The sequence below is a fragment of the Heloderma suspectum genome, chromosome 6, assembly GCF_057233095.1.
Source record: "Heloderma suspectum isolate Gila_16-S chromosome 6, 16-S_ref, whole genome shotgun sequence".
Taxonomy (NCBI): Eukaryota; Metazoa; Chordata; class Lepidosauria; order Squamata; family Helodermatidae; genus Heloderma; species Heloderma suspectum.
The window spans coordinates 14,897,028-14,924,838 of record NC_139463.1 but is presented as its reverse complement, the minus strand read 5'-3'; the positions used below and the strand labels follow the sequence as shown (position 1 = coordinate 14,924,838).

The 27,811-nt window shown below is 48.9% G+C and overlaps 1 long non-coding RNA gene across 1 annotated transcript in view; it reads right to left on the bottom strand.

Moving 5' to 3' along the window:
- Nucleotides 1-25,554, bottom strand: part of LOC146340487 (uncharacterized) — a 35,802-nt gene extending 10,248 nt beyond the window's left edge. The window contains exons 1-3 of the long non-coding RNA XR_014783714.1: nt 25,386-25,554; nt 24,459-24,639; nt 12,606-12,739 (exon numbers count right to left, since the gene is read on the bottom strand). This is a non-coding gene — a long non-coding RNA (uncharacterized LOC146340487). The remainder of the gene's footprint in view (nt 1-12,605; nt 12,740-24,458; nt 24,640-25,385) is intronic.
- Nucleotides 25,555-27,811: the final 2,257 nt, after the last annotated feature.

Below are 27,811 nucleotides of genomic sequence, written 5' to 3'. Positions count from 1 at the left end.
GGAAGGGGTGCAGCTGCTGTATCAGATGGAGTTGATACAGTGCTGTCCGGCTCACAGCTGACACGTGAGCCTCCATGGACAGCTGGGAGTCCAAAATGACACCCAGGCTGTGGACCTGGTCTTTCAAGGGTAGCCATACCCCATTCAACACCAGGTCAACATCCCCCAGCCTCCTCTTGTCTCCCACCAAAAGTACCTCAGTCTTGTCAGGGTTCAGCTTCAGCTTATTCCTCCCCATTCAGCCACTCACTGTCTCCAGACATTTGGACAGGTATTCTACGGCCAACCTTGGTGAAGATTTGAATGAGAGGTAGAGCTGCGTGTCATCCACATACTGATGACACCGCACCCCAAACCTCCTGATGATAGCCCCCAGTGGCTTCACATAGATGTGAAATAGCATCAGGGAGAGGATGGAACCCTGTGGCACCCCACAAGTGAGTGGCCATGGGTTCGAAACCTCTTCTCCCAGTGCTACTCTCTGGTACCTGCTGGAGAGGAAGAACCGGAACCACCGAAATACAGTGTCTCCAATGCCCAACCCCTCCAGGCAGTCCAGGAGGATACCATGGTCAATGGTATCAAAAGCCGCTAAGAGGTCGAGGAGAACAAGGAAAGAGCATTCACCCCTATCCAGAGCCCTCCTCATATCATCCACCAAGGCGACCAAGGCTGTTTCTGTCCCATGCCCAAGCCTGAAGCCCGACTGAAATGGGTCTAGATAATCGGTTTCTTCCAAGTGTGCCTTCAACTGCATCGCCACCACCCGCTCAATCACCTTGCCCCAAAATGGCAGATTTGAGACTGGGCGAAAGTTGTTCAGAACTTGGGGATCCAAGGAGGGCTTCTTTAAGAGTGGTCTTATATCTGCCGCCTTGAGGGCTGATGGCATCACTCCCTCCTCAATAGGGATGGCAGAGAATTCCGCCACGGATCTCAGTGATTTCACCCCCGAAATCTGTGGTGGAACGGCCTGCCATCCCCCCACGGATCACCCCCCGGGACAAGACTTACCTGGGGCGGATCTTCTGGGCGGCGGCGGCTCTGGCAGAGGCTTCGGCGGTGGTGGCTGCGGTGGCTGGTGTTCCGACCAACTGCCGCCGCCATTTGCAGTCTTGTCGGGGTTTTTTTTTACAAGACATGATAGGCTATGTAAAGACTTACGTCTGGCCTATCACGTCTGGCTGTTCCTTATTTTTGGCCGTCTTAGTCTACGTAAATATTTACGTAGACTAAGATGGCCAAAAATAAGCAAAGCAAATGGCGGCGGCCATAGCCGCCGCCATTTCCGTACGAGCGTTTTTTTGGTTTTTTTTTAAGCCAGACATGATAGGCTATGTAGGTCTTTACGCAGCCTATCACGGCTGACTACAGGGACGCAAACGGCAGCGGTTATGGCCACCACCATTTGCGTCCCTGCTAGCCAGCGGCTGGATGTCCGGCTGCTGGTGGAGCTGGCCAGCGGCTCCGCGGAAACCCTGCGGAGTGGATCTGGCCGGCCAGGATTCTGGGGGGAGGGACGGAGCACCTCCCCCCCCAGCGGAACCCGGCGGAGCCAGGTAAGGGGAGTTTTGTACATCCCTACTCCTCAAGGGAGGCATTCACCACCACCCTGATCCCCTCACCCAGTCTCTAGGGATGGACGAAAGGGACTTACCTCGTCCCTCAGCTTGCTTTGCGGTGGGGGGGGAGGCGCTTCGGTTCTCCCCCCGAAGTTCAGGTGAGGGGGGGAGGCACGCCCCCTCACCCAGCCGAAATTCAGGCCGGGGGGGAGGCGCCCCATCCCTCACCAGCGAAATTCAGGCCGGGGAGGAGCACCCCGTCTCCCCGGCCGCGAAAAAAAAAAGTACAGAAAACACACACACACACACCCGTGATAGGCTACGTGACGATTTACGTAGCCTATCACGGCTAGATTTCCAAAGTCAGCCATGATAGGCTACATAAATCGTCACGTAGCCTATCACGGGTGACTTTGAAAAAAAAGCACGTATGCAAATTTGCGTTCCTTATTTGGACAGGGGTAGTCTATGTAAAGATTTACGTAGACTACGGCGAAAATAAGGGCAACGCAAATAGCGTTCCCTTATTTTCGCTGTAGTCTACGTAAATCTTTACGTAGACTACCCCTGTCCAAATAAGGAACGCAAATTTGCATACGCGCTTTTTTTTCAAAGTCACCCGTGATAGGCTACGTGACGATTTACGTAGCCTATCATGGCTGACTTTGGAAATCTAGCCGTGATAGGCTACGTAAATCATAACGTAGCCTATCACGGGTGTGTGTGTTTTTTTTTAACTTTACTTTTTTATTTTGTAATCGCGGCGGCAGCAGCCGGTCGGGAGACTGGCCGCCACCCCCGCCCCTGACGAAATGCCGCCGAAATGCCGCCGGGACCTGCCGCCGAGGGGGACATTTGCCGAAGTTAAGTTCCATCCCGGGGGGGGGCAGCGGAGAATTTCCCCAACACTTTCGGGGGGCCAAATGCGTCGGCACTCAGCCTCCCGAAGATTCGTGGAGAAATTCTCCGCCATCCCTACCAGTCTCTCTCCGCAGCCCATAATGAGCCAAGAAGAGCAAGGATCCAGTAAGCAGGTGGTCGGCCTTACAGATGAAAGCACCTTGTCCACTTCATCAGGAGGAAGAAGCTAGAACTGATCCCACAAAACCGGTTTGCCACAGGCCACCTCTTGCTCACTAACTGTATCCACAGTGTGCAGAGCAACACACCTAAGCTGATCAATTTTATCTGCAAAGTGCCTTGCCAAGGCCTCACAGGAGGCCTTAGAATGCTCCAGTGGTTCCAGAGCCACAGGACCGACCAGGCTCTGGACCGCTTGGAACAGCCTCATGGGACAGCACTCCGTAGACGCGATAGAGGCAGCATAATATTCCTTTTTTGCTGCCTTCACCACCACGTGATAGGCTGAAGATACAGCTCTAGCGGTGTCTGATCATCTTGGAGCGAGACATCCGCCACTGGCACTCTAGCCATCTCACCTCCTGTTTCAGAGCTCGTAACTGCGGATTGAACCATGGTGCAGTCCGAGCCCTGTTCAGGGGGAGAGGGTGTTTCGGAGCCACCCAATCTAATGCCCCAGTGATTGCGGCATTCCAGCCACCCACCACCACCAGGGTCTCGACCGAGTGGCCGTTGGCATGCTCCAGAGAATCCCCAAGCGCATTCAGGAATCCATTCGGATCCATAAGACACCTGGGGTGGACCATTTTAATGGGTCCTCCACCCCTGCAGAGGGGTTGTGGAACAGAGAAGTCTAACATCACCAGATAGTGATCTGACCCTGACAAGGGGTGGTGGATATACCCCTGACTTCCAGATCACTCCTCGCTTCTCCAGAAGGAAACACAAGGTCTAGTGCATGACCGGCTGCATGGGTGGGCCCAGTTAGAATATGGTGCAGCTCCCAGGAAGCCATGGTCTCCATGAAGTCCCAAGGTGCTCCTGTGAGGATGGCCTCCGAATGTACATTGGAGCTCCCCAACACCAATAAGTTAGGGGACTGTACATGCACATCAGGGATCACCTCAAGCACTTCGGCCAGGGAGTCAGTCATGAAGCGGGGTGGACGTTACACGAGCAGAATCCCCAGACTGCCCTTCGGGCCCAACCTCTAGTACATGCACTCAGCAACCTTGGTCTCCCAGAGAGGGGGTCTGGTGAAGACCGAGGACTCTCGGTAGATAACAGCCAATCCCTGTCCCCGATCCCCAGCCCTCAGCTGTATGCATACAAAAATCCTGCTGGACACATGGCCACAGGAGTTGGAGCAGCAGCTTCGGCCAGCCAGGTCTACGTAATACATGCCAGGTCTGCACCCTCATCCAGGATCATGTCATGGATGAGAGAGGTTTTCTGGGTAACAGGCCTGGCATTGCAGAGCAGCTAACAAAGGCAAGAAGTTGGTGTCACGCCTCCCCCAGCCATCCTTTGGCTCTGGACAGGCCCAGAGCAGGGGACAGATACTACACATCTCTTCCTTGTTCCCCTTACCTGGCATGGACTGCCCCTAGCGTTCCACCAGCACCTGCCACCCAGCCTTGGTATGTGCTGGCCCCCAACACTCCCCCAACTGCCTCCATCAGGTGGACACATGCCCCCTCACTCCTGCCTATCAGGCAGGCTACCCACCCCTAAAAACACAACAGAATCCCCCAGAAATTAAACAACAACAACTAAAAAATACCCTTAAAAATAATGCAGAAGTCTACAGGGAAGGCCTGGCAGCAGCGGCAGGCCCGGCTCTTCCCTGGTGGTGGTGGTGGTGGTGGCTTCTCCTACAGGCCCTAACTCTCCCAGGCCACCTCAGCCAGCCAGCTTATGTAGTCCCTCCAGGAAGGGGCAGGTGGAAGGAGCACAGCTGGCTCGCTACCTGGGGGCCTGGTCCTGCAGGGACTGGCAGTCTGCCAGGCAGATGTCCACAGGGAAGGCCTGGTGTTGGCTCTCTCTCTCTCTCTCTCTCTCTCTCTCACACACACACACACACACACACATTCTTCCCTTGTGCCTATGATAATCAAGAGGACTGCAGTGATTGTTGTTGTTGTTGTTGTTGTTCAGTCGTTAAGTTGTGTCCAACTTTTCATGACCCCATGGACCATAGCACGCCAGGCCTTCCTGTCTTGCACTCTCTCTCGGAGTGTGCTCAAGTTCATATTCATTGCATCAGTGATGCTATCTAGCCATCTCATCCTCTGCCATCCCCTTCTCCTTTTGCCTTCAATCATCTTTCCCAGCATCAGGGTCTTTTCCAGTGAGTTTTCTCTTCGCATTAGGTGGCCAAAATATTTGAGCTTCAGCTTCAGTATCTGTCCTTCCAATGAGCAGTCAGGGTTGATTTCCTTTAGGATGGACTGATTTGACCTCCTTGCAGTCCAGGGGACTCGTAAGAGTCTTCTCCAGCACCACAGTTCGAAAGCATCAATTCTTCGGCGCTCAGCCTTCCTTATAGTCCAGCTCTCAGAGCCATACATAGCTATTGGGAAACCATAGCTTTGATTATACGAATCTTTGTTGGCAAGGTGATGTCTCTGCTTCTGACGATGCTGTCTAGGTTTGCCATAGCTTTCCTCCCAAGGAGCAAGCGTCTTTTAATATCATGGCTACAGTCACCGTCTGCGGTGATCTTGGAGCCCAAGAAAATAAAACCTGTCACTGCTTCCATGTCTTCCCCTTCTGTATGCCAGGAAGTGATGGGGCCAGATGCCATGATCTTCGTGTTTTTAATGTTGAGGTTCAAACCAGCTTTTGCACTCTCCACTTTCACCTCAACAAGAGGCTCTTTAGATCCTCTTCGCTTTCTGCCATTAGGGTGGTATCCTCTGTGTATCTGAGGTTGTTAATTCTCCTGGCAATCTTAATTCCAACCTGTAATTCATCCAACCCCGTGTTTCTCATGATGTACTCCGCATATGAATTAAATAAGCAGGGTGAAAATATACAGCCTTGTTGTACTCCTTTCCCAATTTTGAACCAATTGGTTGTTCCATATCCGGTTCTTACTTTTGCTCCTTGACCCTCGTACAGGTTTCAGAGGAGATAGGTAAGGTGGTCTGGTACTCCCATCTCTTTAATAATTTGCCACAGTTTGTTGTGATTCACACAATCAAAGGCTTTAGTGTAGTCAATGAAGCAGAAATAGAAGTTTTTCCTGAATTCTCTTGCTTTCTCCATGATCCAGCGAATGATGGCGATTTGATCTCTAGTTCCTCTGCCTCTCTGGAACCCAGCTTGTACTTCCAGTAGTTCTTGTTTCACATACTGCTGAAGCCTAGCCTGTAGAATTTTGAGCATAACCTTGCTGGCATGTGAAATGAGCACAATTGTACGGTAGTTTGAACACTCTTTGGCATTGCCCTTCTTTGGAATTGTAAACTGACCTTTTCCAGTCTTGTGGCCACTGTTGAGTGTTCCAAATTTGTTGGCATATTGAGTGCAGCACTTTAACAGCATCATCTTTTAGGATCTTAAATAGCTCAGCTGGACTACTGTCATCTCCACTAGCTTTGTTGTTAATAATGCTTCCTAAGGCCCACTTGACTTCACTCTCTAGGATGTCTGGCTCAAGTTCAGTGACTGCACTATCATGGCTGTCAGGGACATTAAGATCTTTCCTATATAGTTCTTCTGTGTATTCTTTCCACCTCTTCTTAATCTCATCTGCTTCTGTTAGGTCCCTGCCTTATTTGTCCTTTATCATGCCGGTCTTTGCACAAAACGTTCTGTTGAGATCCCCGATTTTCTTGAAGAGATCTCTAGTCTTTCCCATTCTATTGTTTTCTTCGATTTCTTTGCATTGTTCATTTAAGAAGGCCTTCTTGTCTCTCCTTGCTATTCTCTGGAAATCTGCATTCAGTTGGATATATCTTCCCCTTTCTCCCTTGCTTTTCGCTTCCCTTCTTTCCTCAGCTACTTGTAAAGCCTCATCAGACAGCCACTTGGCTTTCTTGCATTTCTTTTTCTTTGGGATGGATTGAGTTGCTGCCTCCTGAACAATGTTACGGACCTCTGTCCATAATTCTTCAGGCACTCTGTCTATCAGGTCTAATCCCTTAAATCTATTCCTCACCTCCACTGTATATTCATAAGGGATATGATTTCGGTCATACCTGAATGGTTTAGTAGTTTTCCCTACGTTCTTCAATTGAAGCCGAAATTTTGCAAGAAGCAGCTCATGATCTGAGCCACAGTCAGCTCCAGGTCTTGTTTTGACTGACTGTATAGAGCTTCTCCATCTTTGGCTGCAAAGGACATAATCAATCCTATTTCGATATTGACCATCTGGTGACGTCCATGTGTAGAGTCGCCTCTTGTGCTGTTGGAAATGAGTGTTCACTATGATCAGCGTGTTCTCTTGGCAAAACTCTATTAGCCTTTGTCCTGCTTCATTTTGTACACCAAGGCCATGCCGGCCTGTTATCCCGGTGATTTCTTGACTTCCTACTTTAGCATTCCAATCCCCTATGATGAAGAGGACATCTTTTTTTGGTGTTAGTTCCGGAAGGTGTTGTAGGTCTTCATAGAACCGATCAACCTCAGCTTCTTCGGCCTCAGTGGTTGGGGCATAGATTTGAATTACTGTGATGTTGAATCATGGTTTCAGACCTGCCTGTGTGTGGGGGAGAAGACAATCTGCAGCTGCATTGTGAGAACCAATTGTTTGTGGAACCTGCCAGCTTTCCTGCTGCATGCAAAATCGGTGGTTGCAAATTGGTGGCAGTAGCGGGAGGAATTGGGGTGGGCTAGTCAGCAGCAGGCTGCAGAATGACCCCTAAGTAGGGGTGCACGAAAGCCACTTACCTGGTCTTGCAGCTTGCTTCGCGGTGGGGGGGAGGCGCTTCACTGCTCCCCCCGAAGTTCAGGCCAGGGAGGAGGCGCCTCGCCTCGCCCGGCCGCGAAATAAAAAGTTAAAAAAAAAAACGCCCCCGTGATAGGCTACGTGACGATTAACGTAGCCTATCACGGCTAGATCTGCAAAGTCAGCCATGATAGGCTACGTTAATCGTCACGTAGCCTATCACGGGTGACTTAAAAAAAAAAAGCGCGTACGCAAATGGCGGCCCCCATAGGGAGCCGCCATTCGCGTTCCTTATTTGGTCGCTGTAGTCTACGTAAATCTTTACGTAGACTATGGCGAAAATAAGGGCAACGCTATTTGCGTTGCCCTTATTTTCGCCGTAGTCTACGTAATCTTTACATAGACTACAGCGACCAAATAAGGAACGTGAATGGCGGCTCCCTATGGGGGCCGCCATTAGCCATACGCGCTTTTTTTTTTTTAAAGTCACCCGTGATAGGCTACGTGACGATTTACGTAGCCTATCACGGCTGACTTTGCAAATCTAGCCGTGATAGGCTACGTTAATCGTCACGTAGCCTATCACGGGGGCGTTTTTGTTTTTGTTTTTACTTTTATTGGAATGGCGCCTCTGCCCCTGTCGAAGACCTGACGAACCGCTGCCGGGACCTGCCGCTGGGAGGGACATTCGGGAAAGGTAAGTCCCGTCCCAGGGGTGTGTGCGGGGGGTGGGGAGGGTGCGGAGAATTTCTCCCTGAAACTACTTTGGGGGGCCGAACATGTTGGCACTCGGCCCCCCGAAGTTTTGGGGAGAAATTCTCCCCCATCCCTACCCCTAAGGGTGGTATGCAGGCCATCGGTTGCCTGTGTTGTCTACAATGACTGGTTATGGTTCTCCAGGGTTTCAGACAAGGATGTTTCCCATTGCTACGTGGAGATGCCAAGTATTGGACCAGGGACTTTCTCCTTGCAAAGCAAGTGCCCTACCACTGAACTGTGGCCCTTCCACTGAAACATCAAAGCCTAGCAAGGCCAACCTGACACTACTATAAGCTCCAGAAGCTCTTTTTTTCTTTCCTTTTTTAATAGCAGACATTTTCAGGGCTGGCTCCTGAGACTGGCAAGGTTGGGCATTTGTCAGAGCCCCACCTCTTCTTTACAGTGCTACTGTGTTCATTTTGCACAGGGTATCTAATAAGATCTGATGCCGCCTGAGAGCATTCTCAGTTTGCAGGTCCTGACTTTTTCAGGTTAAGGGACCCCATTGAGGGACCATTCCCATGGGCCCGCCAAATTCTGGGACAAGCACGGAACGTCAATATCTTCTTGAATGTGCCCCATAAAAACAATTCCCCATTTTGATATGCAGGGGGAGATATGGCTTTAAAAAATGTTGCTACTGTGTGCAAATGCCATCCTCCTGGGCCTCGAGGAGTTAATTCTCAGTCTGAGGGAATGTATGTGCATGCATGTAAATATATGCACATGGACACCATATGTAGTGTCTTGCTTCCCTTCATTTCCCTATGCCTTATATAACCTGCCTATCCAGAATATCAATATCGCTGAACATCTTTGGAGCAGCAACTGATCTATAATAAATATTAGCAGGCTCATTGTGGGATTAGGCACGCGATTTAAAACAGCCTAATTCAGCAGCTGCTTCATAGCATAGATTGGACTGGAATCTTTGCTGGTGTTGATAAGGGAAAGCATTAAAGAGCATTTTGGCTCATGCACGGGGGCGCCAATGTTGCAAGCCCCTCATATGTTTAGAAAAACAAAACACAAATATGGGAAATGGTGTTGGGGGGGAATCAAGTTCATGATCAGAGGTCTACTGTATATGATCAAAGGTAGAGCTTTGTACACGCACTAGTACTGTGCGTAGAGAAGTGATGCCTTATGCCGTCTTCTCTCTGTCTGCTTTCTTTCCTTTACAAAACCATCTCTACTTTTTTAAACAGTAAACAAGCAATCCTGGACTGCTCCGTGGCTGCCCTTGGCTGCAAACTGTGAATGTTAACAGGTCCCTTGTATCCCGCTCTTCCACCTTAAATTCCCTTTGAGGTTGTCCATCTTGGCACTTGTTCTTCCCACCTTGATTGATGCTTTTGACACAGGCTTAAATAGCTGTATTATTATTATTCTCTATTGCCGCTACAGTTCCCTCCAGAGTCCATCGCAAAGTCCCCTCTTAAACTTGAGCTCATTGGCAAAGCAATCTCCTCCTCTTCTTCTGTAGCCCTTTGGAATAACAGAGCTTCCGAATCCCCCATGTCAACACAGTGGTTGCCCTCCGCTCCACCTTCCCTCACTCGTGCAATAACGATGATATAATAATAAGGCCTTCAGGAAAATGCTGTTGTTCTCCTCCCCTTGGACCTTTTATGTTGCACGAGAATAACTGCTGATGATTTACAGTCAAAACGCTTATTTTTTAGCCAGGGATTTTTCTCCTGCCTTGCTTTAGGCTACAAGGTGGTACATGTTGCCCACTGAATATTGTGCTTATTAACTATGCTCTGACTGCCCCTATATACTAGGAATGAGCCCTGCATTTTAGTAACTGTTGCTCCCCAGTAACATTTTGTCTCTCTTTTGCTTGAGGAAAGGATAGGGGAAGAGATCTTTAGAGATTTGTTTTCCTTGTTAGTGTGCACAGTTTTACAACAGAGTTGTCATTCTGTACATTTTTGTCCCGTCCTCTGAATCTCTAAAAGATAAAATCACCCAAATAGAGCAAGAAGCATTTTGACCTTACCATGCATGCATGTCTTTAAGAACACCTGCACATCCAGTGTGCATGTGCAGGTGGCAAGATTCATTTTGAACCGCAGCCTTCCCCAAACTGGTGCCCTCTAGATTTGTCAGACTACAAATCACATAATCCCCAGCTGACATCTGGCGGGCATCAGGTTGGGGATGTGTGGTGTATGGTCATCTATTACAAGGCTTGCTATTTCACAAAAAAAAAAAATCATACAGCAGTTGAAGTGTGTGTGTGTGTGTGTGTGTGTGTGTGTATGCCAGAGACACACAGACAGACAGAACCACAGACAGACAAATTCTGTCAGTCTCTGGAGGACGCGTTATTGGCTGTGATTGAACTGGAGAAAATTGTTTTCTATTCTTTGCTAGCCTGGAGTATTTTCACATTATTATTTTTTAAAAATATATTATATATACTTTGCTTTTCAGTTAAGATTAGCTCCCAGAGTTGTGTTTGATTTAACTGGTATAAACAAAGATATTAGAGGGTGTGTGTGAGCATGTCTGTGTGTTTATATAGGTGTTAGCATTTCATTTTTCCAAGAATGGAAGAGGGGAAGCACAGAGGAAGGGGGAGAGAAGTGGAGGCAGAGGTAAATAGGCAAAGAGTGTGTGTTATTTCAAATACAAGCACTTAGTCTTACTTGCAGGCTTAATAATTACTAGAGATGGGTGAATGAGAGATATTCACGATCACCAGGATTCTCTGAACATTTGTCTTGCCACTTGTCTTGTTTGTGATCGCTGCTTGCTTTGCGTGAATGGGAAATGTGTGCCAATAGAGCAGTGATTGAATGCGAGATTTGTGCAAATCTCCCCAAATCTGCACAGTTCTCCCCAAATTTGTGCAGATTTCTTCCATAGACAAAAGCAGGGCTGATTCAGGCACAAATCTGGAAATTTGCAGAAATTGAATTGGGAATCGAGAATGAGACAACAACAAGCACATTAGACAATTTGAGAATATTTTTGGCATACGCGTGCTTGCACTGACGTTTCGGACTTCGAGCAGGGCACACTCACATATTTTGTGAGCAAAAACGAAAATCCTCATACATCCATAATAATGACAGTGGAGCACTAGAACTACAGAGTTGTGTCAAAGTCTTCATGGAAGAGCTGGGTTTGGAGGTGGGTTTGGAAAAGAGGTGGCATCACAACATCTCAGGTGTTATGTGAGGCAGTTCTAAGCATAAGCGGCAACAAGGGAGAAACAGCTGAGTCATCTGAGGGATAAAGAGACCTTTAGATGATGGATCTAGAGCAGCAAAGTTCATGTAGGAAGCTGCTTCATGCAGAATCAGATTGCTGGTCCACCAAACTCAGTATTGTCTTCACCGACCTGGTGCTCCCCAGTTGTTTTGGATTACAATTCTCAGGATTCCTGACCACTGAATATGCTGACAGGTGCTGATGGGAGTTGAAGTCCAAAACATCTTGGCGGGGGCACCAGGTTGAGGAAGGCTGGTCTACTCTGACAGGCAGGGATTGTCTCTAGCCTTACCTACAGGTGGATGAGGGTTGACCTTCTGCATGCAATCATGTGCTCTACCACTGAGCTATGTCCCTTCCCATGAACAGGGCACAGAGAGATCCAAGAGCAGAGAGATACTGAGGGAGCAATCATATGGGCCAAGGATATTGCCTGAGGGGTCATAGGATACTGGGGAATTCCCGCTCTGAGGTCGGAGACAGTGCTCCAACCCTGGAAGGGGGATTCAGAGATCCAACTTCCCTCACCTGCCCCATCACAACTGGTGAGGAAAAACTGCAAGGTCAGAAAAGCTACCATTTAGATGGGTGGAAAGGGAAGGAGAACAGAGAGACCAGGATCTGAGCTATCCTGAGGACTCTCCAGCCTCCTTCCCTTCCCTTCCCTTCCCTTCCCTTCCAAAGCACCATTGCTAGATGGGCAAAAAAGTCTGTCTAGCGAAAATGCAGGGTGAGAGGATGGAAAGGCGAAGATCACGTTCCGCCACTCCTCCCGCCCTGCATTGGATGATCAGAAGCTTCCGAGTTGAGTTTGGGAGTTTCCAGTCATCAAGGGTGCAGCCAATAGGACTGCATCCTAAGAGAGTAGAAATATTAATTGACTACTACCCCTGGTGACAACTTGTGGAAAGTTGTGGACTTCTGGCTAAGTCAAGACAATGCCATGGCTATGTATATGAATTCACTCGGTCACTTTCCACTTAAGGTAGTTTTCTGAGTCCCTTAGTAGAGTATACAAAGAAGAAGAGAAACTCCTGATTAAACTGGAATTGACGTGCGATCCATTGGCTTTCAGCTCCTTTGAGCTCCCCTCTGGGGTCGTAACTTCATTAATCTAATATTGAAAATGTAATATTGAAAACCCCGGGCTGGCTGCTCCGGTGGTATAAATCATCATAACCTCATTGACTCTTCGTACAACTCAATGGTTTACACCCGCTAAGGATTGGCCCAGGCGTCTCTCTTCCAGGCAGGATGTTTATATAAAAGAGTGATGCAGCTAATGAGGTATAATTTGCACTGACCTGGAGAATGTAACTGTATTAACTTCCACTGCTTGCGAGTTCTCCTCAGCCATTCTGGCTCTTGTGCCTTGGTCCCTGTTTTTACGCATACAACAATGAAGGCAGCTGAGGTCATGCCATCAATCTCAGCCAATCTGGGGAGGGAATTCATTGAGCAAAGTCATTTGCCATCCTAGCAGAACAAAATCTCATGCCATTTTCCCATGATGGTGTACGCCCAACCCTTTCTGACCATGCAAGAGCCAATCACAAGATAAATGTCCGGAAATGGATATGTGAGTGAGGAAGGATGTTGCAGAGTGGGGGTGGGGTGACCCAAATCTATTTTCATCTATTTTCATTATTGTCTGTGACACCAAAGAGCAACTGAGCTGCTTGTGTGCTGTACTTACCCAGTGCAAATATTCTTAATAAGAACTACTATGCTGAAGAGAAATCAAAGAAGTTGTGCATTTGCATCAGAAGTGCCCTGCTGGGTCTGCCCATAAGTCTGTCTAATCCAGGATTCTGTTTCCAGCAGTGGACAGTCAGATGCCTCTGGAAAGCTCACACACAGAGCCTGAAGTGAAAGCCCTTTCCTGTGGCTTTCCCCCAGCATCCAGTATTTAGAAGCACTCAACCTCTGGACTTAGAATTTCTATTGAACTACCGCAGCCATTGATAGATCTAGCAGCCTATGACAAATGTATCTAACACCCTTGTAAGCCATCTGATCTAGTCACCCCATTTGTGTGGCAGTGAATTAAGAACATAAGAACATCAGAAGAGCCCTGCTGGATCAGACCAAGGGACCATCTAGTCCAGCATTCTGTTCACACAGCTGTTGACCAGGAATCCACAAGCAGGACATGATTGTAACAGCATGCTCCCACCCATGTTCCCCAGCAACTGGTGTACATAGGCTCACTGCAGCTGGTCCTGGAGGTAGCACATAGCCATCAAGACTAGTAGCCATTGATAGCTTTTTCCTCCAGGAATTTGTCTAACCCCCTTTTAAAGCCATCCAAACTGGTGGCCATCACTACTTCCTGTGGTAGCAAATTCTATAGTTTAACTATGCGCAGTGTGAAGAAGTACTTCCTTTTCTGCCCCATAGTTTGCATGTATTGTAGCAACACCCAAAGACGTAAGATAGCACTTGCTATCTTAGAAAGATCTGCAATCACCTGCTCATACTCACCTGGAGCCTTACACACCTTCAGCATCCCTACCTAGCCTTTTCTTGGGGGATGGGGTGGGTACCTCTTTCCTTGCTATTGCAGTGGCTACTTCTCCTGCTCTATTCAGAATGTGCTCAGCCACAAAATTGCTGATTTTTTGTTTAATTTGCTGTATTTTTAGAATGCCTTTCAGCCAACTCTTCCAAAGGTAGTTTACACAAAACTGCAAATCATTAAATTGGTGTGCTACCCCTCCTTCTCCCCTAAAAAGAATGATTTAAAAGTGGCAGCAGACCCAGAAAGGCAGAGGTGTGTAAGAACCAAAGAAAGAATAAAGGCCACCAACTTTATTAACAAAAGATTTGACCCTCACCTATTCTCCAAAAGCACACCTATAGGGACAGGTGAGAATTTTGTTTGATTTTGGTTTTGATATGAATTTACTAAAACAAATTGCAACACTTTCCATACTAGGAACAAAAGGAATTTAATATATATGTTTTTATGAATGTGGAAGAAAATGAAACTGACATAGTTCTCCATCCAGGCCCAGGGCTTTGTAGGGATGTACGAATTGTGCTCATACCGTTCCGCTTGACTTCCGCAGTTTGCGTCCTCTGTCCTGTTCCACTGGCCGCAAGCCTCTGAAATCCTCTGTTGTTTTTTTTGCCTCGGAAGTTATGTAAATAAATCCGCACCAGCCATCGAAAAATCCTCTATCCCGTTCCAAAATATTTACGTAGGCCAGAATGGAGAAAAATAAAGGAACGCAAATAGCGTCCACTACGCTATTTGTGTTCCCCTTTTTTCTCGCCATTTTATCTTACGTAAATATTTACATAAGATAAGTCGGTGAAAAATAGGGAACGCAAATGGCGGCCGCCATAGCCGCCACCATTTGCGTACGCTGCGTGTTTTTTGTTTATGTTAGCCGTGATAGGCTATGTAAATTCTTACGTAGCCTATCATGGCTGTCTACCTGGACGCAAATGGCGGCCGCTATGGCGGCTGCCATTTGTGCCTGCACCAGGCCGTCCGCGGCCGGAAATCCGGCTGCGGATGGCCCTAGCCGGCTGTTCTGCGGCCTGGCCACAGAGCGGAGCCGGCCATTGAGGATTCTGGGGGGGAGGACCGGATTGCCTCCCCCACCCATCGAGGATTCCGCTGGGAGGTACGGAGCAAAAGTAAGTGAGTTTCGTACATCCCTAAGGCCACCATTTGCATTCCCTTTTTTTCCTGCCCTGATAGGCTACATAAATATTTATGTAGCCTATCACGGCAAAACAGAGGGGTGCAAATGATGGCCACTGCACCATTTGTGCCCCTCCGTTTTGCTGTGATAGGCTACGTAAATATTTACGTAGCCTATCAGGGTGGAAAAAAAGGGAACGCAAATGGTGGCCGCCGTAGCCGCTGCCATTTGTGTTCCCTTAGTTTTGCCATAATAGGCTACGTAAGTATTTATAAGTAATAGGCTATGTAACTATCATGGCTTCTGCAGGGACATAAATGGCGTCCCTGCGTTAGCCATGATAGGCTACGTATGTATTTATGTAGCCTATCACGGCTATATTGAAGAAGCGAATGGCGGCCGCAGATGCGGCCGCCATTCGCAATGCAGCACAGAGGGCAGCAGGTAGGTGCTCTGTTCTGGGCCCATTTCATGGGGTGGGGGGCAGGGGGGCTTCGTTCCGCCATGGATTTCAGGGGGCCGAATGCACGGGCATTCGGCCTCATCGAGATCCGTGGCGGAATTCTCTGCCATGCCTAGCTTTGAGTGCCTTGCTCTTAAATGTCTGGATTTGAATCTATGTGTATTCAACCACAGTAGTGCTGAATTAGGCTTGCAACCTCGTTTTTTTCTGGTAGGCTCCTCATCTTTTACAGTTATATGGCAGGCAGAGACATCATGGCCCTCTCCATGTTGGGAATGGCTGTACCTGTTGAATTTGGCTGGTGCAGATGGGTGAGAATTTCATTTCAGTTTGATAAAAAATTAAGTTTACCAAAATGTACAAAGCTCTTCATATTCAGAAATATATATATATATGGAAGAAAGTGAAACTGACATATTCACCGATCCTACATGTAAGCCAAAGTCTCTTCACTCTAAGGGTGCACGGAAGTCACTTACCTGGTCTCGCAGCTTTTCGCGGTGTGGGGGAGGCGCTTCGATGCTCTCCCCCCGAAGTTCAGGCCGGGGGGGGAGACTTCCCTCCTCGCCCGGCCGAAATTCCAGCTGGGGGGGAGGCTTCCCGCCTCGCCCGGCCGCGAAATTAAAGTTTGTTTTTTTAAAAAAAAACACCCCCGTGATAGGCTACGTGACGATTAACGTAGCCTATCACGGCTAGATCTGCAAAGTCAGCCGTGATAGGCTACGTAAATCATCACGTAGCCTATCACGGGTGACTTAAAAAAAAGCGCGTATGCAAATGGCGGCCCCCATAGGGAGCCGCCATTCGCGTTCCTTATTTGGTTGCTGTAGTCTACGTAAATCTTTATGTAGACTACAGCGACCAAATAAGGAACGTGAATGGCGGCTCCCTATGGGGGCCGCCATTAGCCGTACGCGCTTTTTTTTTTTAAAGTCACCCGTGATAGGCTACGTGACGATTTACGTAGCCTATCACGGCTGACTTTGCAAATCTAGCCATGATAGGCTACGTTAATCGTCACATAGCCTATCACGGGGGCGGTTTTTTTTTTTAGTTTTATTGGAATGGCGGCGGTGGCAGCTGGTCGAAAGATCGGCTGCCGCCCCCGCCCCGGACGAAGACCCGACGAACCGCCACCGGGACCCGCCGCCGGGAGGGACATTCGGGAAAGATAAGTCCCGTCCCGGGGGGGGGTGCGGGGGGCGGGGGGGCGGAGAATTTCTCCCCGAAACTTCTTCGGGGGGCCGAACATGTTGGCTCTCAGCCCCCCGAAGTTTCGGGGAGAAATTCTCCGCCAACCCTACTTTACTCCCCCCCTGTAGAAAGCAAAAAGGGAGTTCACCCTTCAGTGGGAAGGAATTCTATAAGTAAAAGCTCTGTTCTTTTGCCAAAGAACACCTAATATATTGATATTTGCCAGAGGAGGTTTTGTTGGCAGTTCTTAATGTCTTCTGTGTGTGTGTGTGTGTTTGTGTGTGTGTGTCCATCCTTATAGGGGAGTTAATCCTTTCCTCCCCTACTGTGGTCCTGATACAATTGCTCCTTTGAAGCTGCTATTTGCATTAGGAGGGGGGGAAAAAGGCACTAATGGTCCGCCCCCCCCTTCTCTCAATGAAGATAGCATATTTAGATGAGTCATTTTCATCAGGATTGCAGCAGGGGAGCGAAGAGTTAAACTCTAGTTCTGCCATGCCTGCTAAGGTCCTGATAATTATCACACACACACACACACACACGCACGCACTGCTGCTTTTTGCATTATTAAAAATGTGCACATTAAATGCAAGGGTGCATTTTTGCCAGAGGAGGTTTTGTTGGCAGTTCTTAATGTCTTCTGTGTGTGTGTGTGTGTTTGTGTGTGTGTGTCCATCCTTATTGCAGCTGATTTGGTCCTTGTAGCTTTAAAGGTTAAAAATTGTGCTTAAGAGAGCATCTCAGGGACCACAGGATTGCTCTGGAGACCTCTCTGAGGTCTGAGATGGTGCTCCGCTTATGGAAGGGGGAGTCAGATATCAACCCCCTCACAGCCGGCATAGAACGAACTATGCTGCCTGCCCTCTGAGATCAAAAAAATGACCAGCTTTTCCCAAGTTTTTTGTTTTTTTAAAAACTTCCTGGTGTTTTGCACAAATTTAGTTGTAGAAAAATACACACAGTTAAAAAACACTGGCTGGAAATGTGCCTTTCCCTCATAGGCTAAAGCATGAAAATGCACATTTTGGGGAGATTTACACATTGGGGGGAGGGGGATTTGCCCATTTTCATAAGTACAAATTTGCACAAATTCAGGAAATTTGGAAAAATCCATTTCTGACAATGAGTGGATGACAGAAAGGCATCTGACAACCTGCAAAAAGCAGAAGGAACGGATTTTACAATACCTGTACATCCCTATTTCCTCCTATGTGTTATATGATTGTAATGGCTTACAATGTTCATTACTAGTTTCCTTTTTCTTTTCCAGTGGTCTGATTTGGAGAGATCATTCTCCTGACTGGAGAGATCAGCCTGTGCATGGATATTGCACTGGAGAAGGCTTACTAACAGCACAATCGATAACACTACAAATCTGTTTTGTATAACGTCTTTCATATAGCCAGCAATCTTTAGAAAGCTTTGTAGAATTATGACCTGGTGTACACAGTGGTACGGACCCTGGTATAAATTGCAGAGCACAGCTTCTGTAAAGAACAAATTTAGTTAATGGGTCAAGTGCGGACTGCACAAGCAATGGAGAGAACAGCATAAAAGGAAAAAGGTTTTAGACAATTCGATAGGAAGCTAAGGAATCAGTGATGGAGACTGAAGAATTTAGTTGGGATTAATGGACAGCTAAACCTGGCTCTTGCTGACTCCTGCCCTGACATTTTGCATTCAAAAATAAATATGTTACTAGCCCTCATGTTTGGTGAGAGACACAAGTTTGGTACATATGCAGTGTGTATGTTTTTACATATGGGTGCACTCTGTTAAGTCACAGTTTTATGTGGAGGTGGGATAAATATGTACTTGTCTGGAGTGTTTTAGGTAGTAGGTGTGAATGATCAACAGTACACATGGATATATATTGATTGCATGGTTGTAATGCTTCAGATTACAGGCAAGGGATTGTTCATTTGAACTATCCTGCCCACTAAATAACATCTCTGCACATAGAAAAGGACGACGTTGGTAAGATGTTTTGTCTGTAGGAAGCAGCCATCATAGAGTAACAAAGTTTGATAGTTTTTCTCTCCACCCTTTCTATGGCAACTATGGAGCCATACTCTGGTAAGCGAGGTGAACCAGAGGCTTCCTTCAAACCTGTCCTGGAGCTAAAGTAGAGAAGGGATGAACCTAGGGATGTCAGAGAATTCTGCCACAGATCTCGGTGAGGCTGAATGCCAGTGCATTCGGCCCCCTGAAATCCATGGTGGAACGAAGCTCCCTGCCCCCCCCCCCATGAAAGGCGCGCGAAACGGAGCACTTACCTGCTGCCGTCCGTGCTGACTTGCGAATGGCGGCTGTGTCTGCGGCCACCATTTGCTTCCTCATTATAGCCATGATAGGCTACGTAAATAATTACGTAGCCTATCATGGCTAATGTAGGGGTGTCAGAGAATTTCTCACCGAAACTTTGGGGGGCCGAGTGCCAACGTATTCGGCCCCCCGAAGTAGTTTCGGGGAGAAATTCTCCCCCCCGCCCCCCCGGGATGGGACTTACCTTTCCCGAATGTCACTTCCAGTGGCGGGTTGCAGCGGCAGTTCGGCAGGGCTTCGACAGGGGTGGGGGCAGCAGCTGGTCTTTCAACCGGCTGCCGCCGCTGCCATTCCAAGAAAGGTAAAAAAAAAAAACACCCCCGTGATAGGCTACGTGACGATTAACGTAGCCTATCATGGCTAGATTTGCAAAGTCAGCCGTGATAGGCTACGTCAATCATCACGTAGCCTATCACGGGTGACTTAAAAAAAAAAAAAAGCGCGTACGCAAATGGCGGCCCCCATAGGGAGCTGCCATTCGCTTTCCTTATTTGGTCGCTGTAGTCTACGTAAAGATTACGTAGACTACGGTGAAAATAAGGGCAACGCTATTTACGTTGCCCTTATTTTCGCCGTAGTCTACGTAAATCTTTACGTAGACTACAGCGACCAAATAAGGAACGCGAATGGCAGCTCCCTATGGCGGCTGCCATTTGCTTTCCCTTTTTTTTGCCGTTTTAGCCTACGTAAATATTTACGCAGACTATTACAGCAACAAAAAAAAAAAGTAACACAAATGGTGGCCTCCATAGCCACCGCCATTTGCGTTCGCTGTTTGTTTTTGGTTTTTTGCCGTAAATACTTACATAGCCTATCACAGCAAAATACAGGGACGCAAATGGTGGCGGCGGCTACGGCAGCCGCCATTTGCGTCCCTGCAGGCTGCCCAGCGGCTGGATGTCTGGCTGTGGGCAGCCATGGCCAGAGGCTCCACGGAATCTCTGCGGAGCAGAGTTGGCCGGAGGAGAGAGTCTTGGGGGGAGGGATGAAGCGCCTCCACCCCACCGTGAATGTCACCCTTTGAAAAGGTGAGTGACTGTCGTACATCCCTAGGTGAACCTTGCCCTTCCTCAGCTGCAAAGCTTTGCTGAAGCCTGGCCGTTGTTTGGCTCTGGTGTAGGGATGTTGGAGAATTCCGCCATGGACTCCAGTGAGGCTGGATTCTTTAGAATCTGGCCCCCCAGAGTCCGTGGAGGAACGGGGCAATCCCCCCCGCCACTCCGTGGAATCCCCCCAGGATAGAGCCTACCTGGCGGCGGATGCGGTGGCGGTTCTGGCTCCTCTTCTGGCTGCTGCCGGGCTGCTGCGGCTGCAAATGATGGCCGTTGTAGCGGCCGCCATTTGCATCCCTGCCTTTTGCCATTATGTAGCCTATCACTTATGAGGCCTATCATGGCAAAAGACAGCCATGCAACTGGTGGCCGCTGCACCATTTGCATCCCTGCCTTTTGCCATGATAGGCTATGTAAATACTTACGTAGCTTATCATGGTTTGGCAGGGATGCCAATGGCCGCCGGCATAGCGGCTGCCATTTGTGGTTGCAGCAGCCCAGGAGTGGCCAGAATCTGGCTGCGGCCGGCCCTGGCTGGCAGCTCCGTGGAGTTGCCATGGAGAGGAGCCAGCTGGGGAGGATTCCAGGGGGAGGGATGGAGCACCTGCCCCCCATCGCGGATGCCCCTGAACAGAGCCAGTTAAGGCATTCGTACATCCCCACACTGTTGTTATCTCTGTGTTGTTAGCCCAGAGCCATAACAAGCCCCTGCCTGCTATCTCCAGCTCCAAGTTGGGGTTGGAAGGTAGAGCAATGTAGGCCTACCTCTGTACCCGTTGGTTGCTCTGAGCTATTTGATGCATGCTTCATAGGAATGGCCCCCTCCTTGTGCATGGCCAAAATATTCAGATGTCCTTCTGAATGGCTGTAGGAATGCATTGGGCTAAGACAAGCAGCTCTACAGAAAGGAGTATGAGCCCCAAAACTGCTCAGGGATGATAGGGCGAGTACCCCCAAACATCCCAAGAGCCCAGATTTGATGTATGCTCCATAGGAATGCACCCTCTTTCACATGGCCATAATGGTTGTGTGAAGAGGTAGAGCCTCTGTCTCTAGGGCGGTATGAGAAATTTATTTCAGTTCATTTTTTGACCAGAATTTACTCAGTTCACACTTTCTGGAACTAAATGCTGACTGGAATGCAATCTGCAGTCGAAGTCTGTACATTTCTGAGCTCACAAGGCAATTTGTGGAACAAAAACTTGCATTCATAAATGTGCACATTTGAAACATGTGCATGAAAAAAAACTTACTTTTGAAAAATGTGCACAAACACATTTTAATCAATGGGAGAAAAATGTGCATGTTTCCAAATTTGCACAATTGATACATACATTTGAGGGCAATTGTGCACAAAAATACTCAGAGATGTTTGTGCAAAAAGAAGAAAAAAACCCAACACTTGCAATATGGTAAGGACACAAGTCAGATCGAGCTTCGAGGTGGAATTTGAAGAGCCTTGATGAACTGGAGTGTTGCTGATTCACACTTCCCTTTCTGTCTCCCTCTTCCAGGTTCAAAGTGGAGGGGGGAGGGGGTTGGACTTGTTCTGCAGCTGCTCTGAACGGTGTGTGTGTGGGGGGGTAGGGGTAGGGGATTGTTTTCTCTTCCCCCCTGTCAAAGTTCCTAGACAGAGGACTGGGAAATTTTTCCCTGACTTCATGCTGCATGTCAGAGACATAACATGAGACCAGGGAAAAGACCCTGCTCTTTGGGGAAGGGGAAAAAACATGCTGATAACAATTCTTTTGTTGCCCCCTCCAGATGCATCATGCATGGAGCTTTCACCTCATATGGTGCCCCTCCCCAAATACAATCCTTTCCAAGGTAGCTTAGGACTGCCTGCTCTCTCTCCCCATTCCTATTTGGGCAAGGTGTCATTAACAATAAGAGGACAGATAGATATTCACCAGGGCTACAGCTTAGAAATGCAGTAATGGGGAAACTCTTTTCTTTGATTTTCTGTCCATTTTGTAAGGATGTACGAAAATTCAGCCACAGATCTCGGGGAGGCCGAATGCCAGCACATTCGGCCCCCCAAAATCACTGGCGGAATGGCCTGCCCCCCCCGCCCCCCCGGGACGAGACTTACCTTGGGCGGATCTTCCTGGCGGTGGCGGCGGCTTCGGCGGCAGCTCCGGTGGCAGTTCAGCAGTGGCGGCTCCGGCGGCCGGTCTTCCGACTGGCTGCCGCTGCCACCATTTCCAGTTTTTTAAAAAAATCATGATAGGCTACGTAAAGATTTACGTAGCCTATCACAACTAGGTTTTTTTTTTAAAAAAAGTGATAAGCTACGTAAATGTTTACGTAGCCTATCACGGCTGACTTAAAACAAAAACAAAATGCATGTACACAAATGGCGGTGGCCATGGCCGCCGCCATTTGCATTCCTTATTTTGGCTATTTGGCTATGCTATTTGCATTCCCCTTATTTTCGCTGTCTTAGTCTACATAAATGTTTACGTAGACTAAGACGTGCCAAAATAAGGAATGCAAATGGCAGCGGCAATGGCCTCCGCCATTTGCGTACGGAAGTTTTTGTTTTTGTTTATAAACATTTACATAGCCTATCACGGCTGACTGCAGGGACACCGCCATTTGCGTCCCTGCTAGCCAGCGGCCAGATGTCCGGCTGCTGGTGGAGCCGGCCGGCGGCTCCACAGAATCCCTGCGTAGCACAGCCGGCCGGCCAGGATTCCGGGGGGGGGGGAACGGAGCACCTCCCCCCCCTGGCAAGGATTCCGCGGGGAGGGACGGAACGCCTCCCCCCCAACCATAAACAGCATCTGTGAAAGGTAAATGCCTTTTGTACATCCCTTCATTTTAGAGGTTTTAACACCATAAGAACCCTGCCAGAAATAATACAACAATCTTAATGGAGACAGTTCACTTAGTCTTATCAGTGTCATGAAATGATCAAACATGGTTGTGTAAATCAACCCTAGGTAGGCCCGATATGGTGAAAAAGGGCCATTCCATGCATTATGTGGCAGCAAACCTGGGCTTGCCTCTGTCCTTACCTTCCAAAGGGAGCTGCAGTCCATCTGCCTCACTCTTGAGTATTTCAAAACATGTGTGTGCCCCACTCAAACATTATATTTTGGATATACACTCAAGATTTTTAAGTGTGCATCTAACACCCCCACCCCCATAAAAGTAAATTTGCCCACAGCACTGTTCAGAAAGAAATGGGAAAGCATTGCTGGAATACCTTTCCATCCTTAACCCTAACCTGCCACCTCAAAGGGTGCCCTAACTTGCCCCCTACCACTATTTTCTCTGCCAGTTGTACTCCAAACTCCCACCCGCAGTGATCGTCATATGGATTGCTCTTTTCCTTCCACTGCTAATGATGTGTGTGTGTGTGTGTGTGTGTGTGTGTGTTTGCGTGCATGCTGATGTGGCCCTGAGAGCTGAAATGTTGTGCACCCCCACTTTAAGGGTTGCCCAAACTTGAGAAATGCAAAGAAATGGGCAAGGGGTATGCTTGATCACTTCTGACTGGAGTTTCTGGCCTTGGTCGAGTCCCATTGATTCTGATATAATAATCGTCTTCTCCTCAGTAACCACTACCTTGGAAAGGCAAAGTGGTAATTTCATGCTTTTTAAACAAAATGGTCACCAATTACAGAGAGAAAGGCAGCACATTTTTTTTTCCTTCTGTTTCAGAGAGCGAGAGAAACAGTTCCCTCTTCTATCAGCTACTACTGAGATATTCCTATTATCTTCTGCGTGGGGGGATGCTGCTCCAAACTCTGAGTTCATATGTTGTCTTAAACCATCCCTCTCTCCTTGTGTCATATTTTTGTAAGATTGTTTCTAAGGGAGAATCTGAGAGATGTCAGGAGAACCCATCACCTTTGTTAGAACATCACCACCCCGTTTTCAAAGGGGGATAAAATGGCAAACTTTGGTGCTTGATGCCTTTGGTGTGCAAACACACCCCTCCAAGCTGTGCACAGTGGTGCCACATGGCAGCCTCTGTACCAATTTGGTAACATCTCCTCTCAGCATATTTTATAGAGCTGTGCACAAAAGGCCTCTTGAAATTCTCCACCTTACTTTTGGGTAGAGAAATTTGGGAGACAATTTCCCCAAATTTCTCCAGGGGCAGGAGACATTCTCCACAGTTTCTCCCAGTTAGGGCTCCCCATTGGCAGGGCTTGTAGCACAGCTTCTTTCTTTTGGGGAAGGGTTTTGGGGGTTTTCGTGCTGCAACAGCATCAACTGTCTTGGCAGGCTGGCCCCAGTTTGCATCCACCGCAATGCAGGTGGGGGCAGTGTTGTGTCTATCTCCAGGGATGAGGTGAAGTTAGTGCTCTGCCAAAATCTGCCCTCCAATTTCCTGAAAGTTTTCTCCCTCATGAAAGAGGATTCCACTGTTCTGTCTCATTCAGAATGCAATATAATTTATTGTCATGGTGTTTTTGAGCTTCCCTAATCTAGGGATGTACGAAAGCCACTTACCTTTCTGCAGATTCTGTTCATGGGTGGGGAGGCGTTCCGTCTCTCCCCCTGGAATCTGCAACAGGGGGGGAGGCGATCCGGTCCTCCCCCCTGGAATCCTCGATGGCCGGCTGTGGTCCACGGCAGCTGGCCAGGCCCAGGCCAGGGCTGTCTGCAGCCAGATTTCTGGCCGTGGAGGGCTCTGGGTAAAAAAAAACAAACGTGTACACAAATGGCAGCAGCTACGGCGGCCGCCGCCATTTGCGTTCCTTATTTTTCGCCGTCTTAGTCTACAGAAATATTTACGTAGAATAAGACGAAGAAAAGAAAGGGGAACGCAAATAGTGTACTGGGCTTTAATTGAAGTGTAGGAAGCTGAGGAGGCTACAGGCAGCCTGAGGTGATTGGACAATGAAAAGCAGGATGCTTGTGCTCACTCCTCAGCTACCTCCTAAGTAAGGTCATCCCAAGAAACCCAAACCCAACCCATGAGAATTTCTCCAAAATTTCTTCACCATTGAATTTCTTTTCAGAAGCAATTTCTCTTCTATCAAATTGAATGACAATGGTAAAAAAAAAAATGTGGCAGAAATTTTCAGCACAGAGCTAAAAGAAACAGCCCCCAATCCATCGGGATACTCTAAGGCCCTCTGCAAGCCATCTGGTGGCCGACACAGTCTGACTTGCCAAGCTAGGCTTTTCTGAGGCCCCACTTCCTGCTCTAAGACACAGGTCTCCCCAAACCTAACCATAGCTGGAGGCTTAACTCTAACCCCCAAGTGCAACTGAAATAGCCCCCAATTTACCTGGTATACCCCAAAAGATTCAGCAAGCTGTCCTGGTCGCCCACTCAGTCTGTCTGGCCAAACTAGGCTTCTCCACCCTGTTTCAGGCAGGGTGACCCAGATCTCCCCAACCCTAACCTAGGGGTGCACGAAAGTCACTTACCTGGTCTCGCAGCTTTTCGCGGTGGGGGGGAGGCGCTTCGCTGCTCTCCCCGCGAAGTCCAGGCCAGGGGGGGGAGGCTTCCCGCCTCGCCCGGCCGAAATTCAGGCCAGGGAGGAAGCGCCTCGCCTCGCCTGGCCGCGAAATTAAAAGTTAAAAAAAAACAAACGCCCCCGTGATAGGCTACGTGACGATTAACGTAGCCTCTCACAGCTAGATCTGCAAAGTCAGCCATGATAGGCTACGTAAATCAAATAGCGTTGCCCTTATTTTCACCGTAGTCTACGTAATCTTTACGTAGACTACAGCGACCAAATAAGGAACGTAAATGGCGGCTCCCTATGGGGGCCGCCATTATCCGTACGCGCTTTTTTTTTTTTTTAAGTCACCCGTGATAGGCTACGTGACGATTTACGTAGCCTATCACGGCTGACTTTGCAAATCTAGCCATGATAGGCTACGTTAATCGTCACGTAGCCTATCACGGGGGCATTTTTTTTTTCTTTTATTGGAACGGCGATGGCGGCAGCCGGTCGAAAGACCGGCTGCCCCTCCCGCCCCGGATGAAGACCCACCGAACCGCCGGCTGGACCCGCCGCCGGGAGGGATATTCGGGAAAGCTAAGTCCCATCCTGGGGTGGGGTGCGGAGAATTTCTCCCCGAAACTTGTTCGTGGGGCCAAACACATTGGCGCTCGTCCCCTTGATGTTTTGGGGAGAAATTCTCCGCCATCCCTACCCTAACCTGAACCTGAGGCTTAACCCTAACCCTAACATGTAACTGAAACACCCCCAATCCACATGATACACTTCAAGACCCGCTGCAAGCCGTCCTGGTCACCCACTCAGTCTGTCTAGCCAAGCTAGGCTATTGCTATTCAGAGGCCCCAGTTCCTGTCAGAAGAGCCAGTTCTCCCTAACCCTAGCCTGAGGTTTAACCCTAGCACTCACATGCAACTGAAAGAGCCCACAATCCACCCAGGATACTCTAGGGCCAATCTACATTGCGCCAGCCATCGCAATGAATTCGGTGTCCTGTCTGGTTAAACACTATCTCATTAAAACATAGGGATGGTGGAGAATTCCGCCAAGGACTCCAGTGAAGTCGGATTCTAAAGAATCCGCCCCCGGAGTCCGTGGTGGAATGGCCTCCTCCCCCCCCCCGCCACCCCTCGGAATCCCCCCAGTGTTACAAAAATTGTGTTCTTTTCCCTGGTAGACTTTCCAATTTGTTTACTAAGAATGAGAGGAGGCAGAGATCTGGTCCAACACAATTTTATTCTGCAGAATAAGGCAACCCTTGGGGCTAATGCTCCAACAAAGATCACAATCAAGTAATGTGATCCAGAGGCTTATATACACAAGTCTCTGGCGGCTGTCTTACGCCTGCTCTCTACCACTTTCTTTGTCTAGCTGAAAGGGAGACAGGAAACAGACAACACCTTTTACATACACAGGCATGCGTAGAGAGAGGCAGCAGAGAGATAGTTGTGTACTACGTAAACACATTTTTGGCATTCCGGAGTCTCTGATAAGGCACTGTGTCTTTGTTTAGCATGGCAATCTCACACAGAAGTAGAATAGACATAGCCTAGCTTATAAAATCATGGGATAACAGTAGGGATGGTGGAGAATTCCGCCACGGATTCCAGTGAGGCCGAATGCACTGACATTTGGCCCCCCGGAATCTGTGGTGGAATGGCCTCCTGCCTCCCCGCCTGCCCTGTGGAACCCCCCGGGACTGCACTTTCCTGGGGCGGATGCGGCGGATGCGGTGGCAGCTTTGGCGGCTTTGGCGGCAGGTGCAGCGTCGGCGGTGAAGCGGCAGAAGGTGTGGCGGCAGGGGCGGCGGAAGGGGCGGCAGCAGCAGAAGGGCGGTGAGGGACGGAAGGTGCGGCGGCAGCGGGGGTGGCAGGTGCGGGGGCAGCAGTGGCGGCGGTGATGGAAGGTGTGGCGGCAGTGGCGGCGGAAGGTGCAGCGGCGGCGGAAAGGCCAGCAGCGGCAGGGGCGGCAGATGCAGTGGCAGAGGCGGAAGGTGTGGCAACAGCGGAAAGTGCGTTGGTGGTGGTGGTGGAGACGGGGTGGCAGGTGCGGTGGCAAGTGCAGCAGAAAGTGCAGAGCTGGCGGCGGGTGTGGGGGCGGCAGCGGGGGCAGCTGGTCTCCTGGCTGGGCGCAGCGTACGCAAATGGCGGCGGCTACAGCAGCTGCCATTTGCATTCGCTACTTTTAGCCATTCTAGCTTATGTAAATATTTACGTAGGCTAGAATGGCTAAAAATAGCGAACGCAAATGGCGGCCGCTGTAGCCGCCGCCATTTGCGTACGCATATTTTTTTACTTTGCCGTGATAGTCTGCGTAAATATTTATGTAGCCTATCATGGTTAAGTACAGGGACGCAAACGGCGGCGGCTACGGCTGCTGCCATTTGCA